We start from the raw sequence: 5,586 nt of genomic DNA on the forward strand, positions 1-5,586 counted from the left end.
TTTTCCAAATTTTCGACGAACTTATTTTCTTCGATTTGCTTGATCCCGAAATCTGCCATAGCTTATTATATGAACTTAAACCCTCGTAACCATAAGGTTGGCGCATATAATCTCATATATCCTTGAAGGTAACTCCAGTTACCGTACTTAAAACAACCAACACTTATAAATTTCCGCATATGAACCTACGGGTGTAATATTCGTACCCAACTGCAGAGGTGCGCGCGCGTTACATAAATATATACATATTCATATACATTCTACCCGGCCATATAGCTCGAGGTTTCATAATAGTCATACATAGGCACATATATATACCTAAAAGCCCATAAATATCTTTAGCGTCATCACTACTATCATCGTCATCATTATCATCATCACTATTAACATCGTCATCATCATCATCACATATATCTCATAAACTTATCATAACCTTTCATAGAGCATACATTTGGATTCAAAGACAATCTATGAGAATCGCATCGTATTCGTAGCATGAACTTCGTAATAATATCGCATGATAGACTTTATAATCTCTAACTAAGGCTCATCATTACCATCATCATATCTATGGCACATCTCCTACCTTAATCTCACATGGAACCCCTTATGAACATAGGCTCGTAACTCTTCGGAACATTGGTCATAGGACATGTATTTGAGCTTATAGACAATCTATAACAATGTCGGGATGACATAAGGTCGAGAGCCCCCGATTCCATTATGGAGCATTCATAAGCATTATGCCTCACCTTAAAGGAATTAGCATATAAGGTGAGTGTAGTCAATGAACAACATCAATGGATCATAATATGGATCATTAGCCTTATAGAACCATAATATTATAGGCCTTAGAATCTTTAGACTTAGAGTCATCATCATCATTATCGCATTCGTAACATACCTCTTATCTTATCCCATATGGCTATTCATGAACATAGGCTCTTAGTTTTCCGGGAGGTAGGAAAGTCATGGAGAGGTAAGGAAAATACTATCATAGGAATCATATAAGGATCATTAGCTTCGTAGGAATATCATATCATGAGATTTATGACTTCTAGACTTAGATTCATCATCGGTATTGTCATGTTCGTAACGTATCTCTTTTCTTTTTCTCATATGAAGTTCTTTATACTCGTAGATTCATAGTTACCAATATGTAGGAAAATCATGGAGAGACAGGAGTATTCATACCATAAGATTCATGCCTTAGAAAGAAAGGACTAGCCTTACATACCTCTTTCGTTTAACAATTTCCATCGCTTGGTTGTTCGCCTTCAATGCTCACGTTTCTACCTTCAACAGAATTTGCATTCACATTAGCTAATCGATTACATGAACGTGCTTACTAAAGCTAGAGAAAATTAGGTAGCATTTCCTTTGTTTATACAACTTTTCCCATATTGTATATCAACTCCCAAACATTTATAATAACGTTCACAATATCGTAACTAACAATCTTCATTCATCTACATTACCCTCGTTTCACAATTTCACCTCAATTCATCCATAGTCATGGTCATAGTATACTAGTACATTTTCTTGCATATAATACCTATCCCGTGTCCTCAATATCATTTATAACATACTTATAATCACAACATATCAAAATTCATAACTCATTCCAAACTACTACTCAAAATCTCATTATTCTCATGTTTATGACCCATTTCCTATATCCTTCTACAATCCAAGTGTTTCAACTTTCAAACACCTTTAAACAACATGTAAATACCATAAAACTTACCTTGGATGGTGTAGGAATGAACCTTGAGTGCAAACACTTCACTTGAGCAAAACCCTAGTTTCACCTTCACTTAGATTCCTTGCCTTGGATGAACTTTAATGGATTTCTTACACTTGATTTCCTTGGTTTGATGTAATTGATCACAAATACCCCTTGAATTCTTGTTGAAGAAGTGTAGAGAGATGTTTTAGAGAGAAGGGGTATGAAGGGAAAATGAAATGAAATGAAACTTGAACCCTTATTTAATACACAAATCTGTCCCGACACATTTATACGGACACACATACGGTCCGTACAATTTATACGGTCCGTATGTGTGACCGTATAATGGTTCCAGGGGAGTCTCTTCTCTGGACAGGTTATACGGCCAGATCTACGGTCCGTATCTTTTGTACGGTCCGTATAATGGACCGTACAATCCACAGTTTTCCGAAAATTATTTTCGTCGACTCATTTGATCTCCAATCCTTATGGAACCTTCTTGACACTTGGTTATCACTTCATTAACAATATAGGGGACGTTATAACTCTTATCCAAAGCATCATTAAGTCATCGTTAATTCGTTATTCGTAAATCCTTTCCGATACATCTCGTATGTCTTGCCTCTTCTTGGAAACTTTCTTCTCTTACTTCGAATGTCTTTTAAATCTCATTTAGAATCATCGAATGTTATTTCTTACTCATCAAAACATCGCATACGTCGCGTCCTTCGTCAGTCTATTCACTGTGCATGAACGAAAATTTTTCCAAGGCGTAACATTAAAGCTCTTCGGGATCAACTCCGAGGTAGCTTCTGGTTTGTAAGCTAACTGAATATACTTTTTTCCATCTGGACCCTCAAGGACCGACGGAGCCCCCAGGATTTGATCCATATGGGCTTGAAACTCCTTCGCGTTCTTTCTCGCTTTTTTAGCGCTTTTGTTCATCTTATCAGTGATGTCTTTCATAAATTGCAAGACTTAGGCCTAAAAAAGATCATCTGGGAGCGCTTCATTCCCAATAGTTCTACCCTCCATTCGGTCTCTATTGGCTATATTGTTTCTGACAGGTGGTGTCGGGGGTGTCCCGCCGGGCCTCTTGATTTCGACGTTTGGGTTGCCAGAAAGTGCTGAGATGATTTGCCTTATGAATTCCATCTCCTTCATCATTGACTTCTCCCTCACGATCTGCATTGCTTCTTCAGGGGTCTCGTCAGCAGGCGTTGTTTTCTCTGTAACCCGTTAATTTAGATCGTTTCCGGGTGCAGTTGCTCCATCATTGTTCCCGGTAGTGAGATGAGGTTGGTCATCAATAGTGTTTGTGATATCTGCAGCAATTGAATCTATTAGGAAGATCTAAAGAGAATTAGTGTAATTGACAGGGTCACAATGATACCACAATTGTCCTGGCCCCAGGGTGGGCACCAAACTGTTTACCGTAAAATCGGTACAGTTGAATTTGTATACGTGTTCACTGATTTCTTCTTCTTTCTCTACTTGGTGAATCGTTCTTTTGAATTGTTAGAGAATTTAATGGAGAAAGAAGAAAAAGACGAGGAGAAATACAAAAGTAGAAGAAGGTTTGAGACACAATAATGTTACCGTCTCAAAAGAGTGATTACCTATCTATGGGGTCATAAACTTGATGCAACCACCCAAGGTTTTCATTGCCGAGACTTGAGTAAATAAATTTTGTAATAGTATTTAACTTATGCTACCTCGAAAAATAATTTTTTAAAATAAATCTATTTTATGGTACACAAGAAACTAATCCTTTTTTATCGATTTGTTTCACTCGTGAGAGATAAATTTTTCTTTAAATAAATTTATTATACTTGTGGTACCTGGATTAGAGGAAAATGAGATCTCTCGTCCTCCTACATTTTGAATAGAAGAAAATGGTCTTTTCAGATCTCTTATGTTTTTTTTTTTCCGGATCTCTTATGTGTAAAAAAATAAAGATTTCTTGTAAAAAGGTCATAAGACTAACAAAAGTTTGTAAAGGACTAAAATTCCATTCCTCTCCCTGAAATTTTTATTTAATATTATTTCACTCCAATATTATATCAAACAACAACAATAAACAAGTGGGATCTGGAGAGGTTAGAACGTACGCGGACTGAACCTTTGTGGAGTAGAGAGGCTGTTTTCGGTCACTCCAATATTACATACTAACAACAGCAATACGATCAATATATGATCAAAACTCATTAACTGCTTGGACAAAAAGTGATCAAGTAATCTGAACCAGAACAAGTGAAGGTACTTGAAGCATCATCATATGCATAACTATAAGCAGAAGGGCATGCATTCTTGAACAACCTAGAATACTTAGTCGGCGAGCAAGTATCCGGCGTTGCATGATCCCCGGTGCACCAATACTCCGGTGTGTTAAACTTTGAACATGCACTCATACATGCAACAACCTTACCAGAATCCAAGACTGGTAACTCTTCCGGACAATTCGCGTTAACGTCAGCGATACACCAGCGTATTGACAGTCACCGGAGCAACCTGAGGTCCGTACACCAACACCTACATTGTATCCATCAACAAGGCTAACATCGTAAAAGTCCTTTTGGTTGTTGCTATTGGCAATGGTGAATTCTGCTAGAGATACCGGAGGTACGCCACCGCCTGTGCATTTTAGTGCACCGCAGTCTCCGTTAACGCATTTTCCGTAACCGGTGTCGTCGAATGTGCAGCTGGTTCTTGCCCAGAATCGACCGGACCAACCGGAAGGGGCTGGGAGCTTGATAGTGGCACCGGGAGATAATGAAAAACCGCCATCTCCTGAGATGGCAGCTCCATTGGCGGAAAGTGTACCGGGCCACACTGTATAGCCACAGTTGTTTTGTAAGGTGAATACAGTGGCTGACACAGCGATTGCTTCTGCATGGATATTGATACAAAATAATGAGCTGATCATATGATAAATCGTATGGAGAAGGATTCAGGATTTTAATTGAAACGGACTAATTCAAAATTATGAGTTAAAAAATAAACAATATTTATTCCTTTTAATGACTTTCACATATTCTAACTACAAGCCTAAAACAATTGAGTTACGCACGTACCTTAAATAATAGATTACGTAATTAAAAATGTTCGACAAGATCTCATTCTTGATTCTTGAATGCACAATATAAATAGTTTTTTCAATTATGTAAAGTGATTCTAACGACATACGATCAACTTAACATTGATCGTTTTGATGTCTTATTGGGCAAAGTTCATATAAAAAAGAAGAAGAATTACTCCAAAAACGAATATTTTCAATTGAACTAGTACAAAATGTTTTACTCCCTTCGTTCCAATTTATTCGGATTACGATAGACCCCCTTCTTCCCACCCCCACCCCCGCCCCCAAATCCCCGCTACCTTTTTCTTCTTGTTCATAATAAAAATCAGTCCCCAGTTGTAATGAATGAGAAAAAGAAAGGGAAGTTAATTCAAGGTGTAGTTCCACATATATAAAATTATTCCTTTCAACAAATATCATAAAAGACCTTAATTGTAGAGAAGATTAAAAACAAATACCAGTTTAGTAGGAAGAATATTAGGATATTTTTTTGGGTAGTAAAAGAGTGGAAGACATATCAATTAGCAGCATGATGAGAGAAAGGAGCAAAGAAGAATGTTTTTGCATGGCAGCCATATTCTGAAGACGGAGCGCGAAGCAAGTGGGAAGAGGGAAACAACTAGTTGAGTCGTTTGATTCATCAATATTCATGGACCATTGCCTATTTATAGCAACCACTAAAAAGGACATAACTTTAAGAGAAGTTCGTAGTTGAGGCATATGCTTGATCTTTTCTGGAAATAAAATCCTACACTTCTAAACCATTAAAACAAAACTT

At 37.4% G+C, this 5,586-nt stretch overlaps 1 pseudogene; it reads right to left on the reverse strand.

The window, feature by feature from the left end:
- Positions 1 to 3,936: 3,936 nt before the first annotated feature.
- On the reverse strand, positions 3,937 to 4,655 carry LOC132619808 (pathogenesis-related protein 5-like; annotated as a pseudogene).
- Positions 4,656 to 5,586: the final 931 nt, after the last annotated feature.

This window comes from Lycium barbarum, chromosome 11 (assembly GCF_019175385.1).
Source record: "Lycium barbarum isolate Lr01 chromosome 11, ASM1917538v2, whole genome shotgun sequence".
NCBI classification, from domain to species: domain Eukaryota; kingdom Viridiplantae; phylum Streptophyta; class Magnoliopsida; order Solanales; family Solanaceae; genus Lycium; species Lycium barbarum.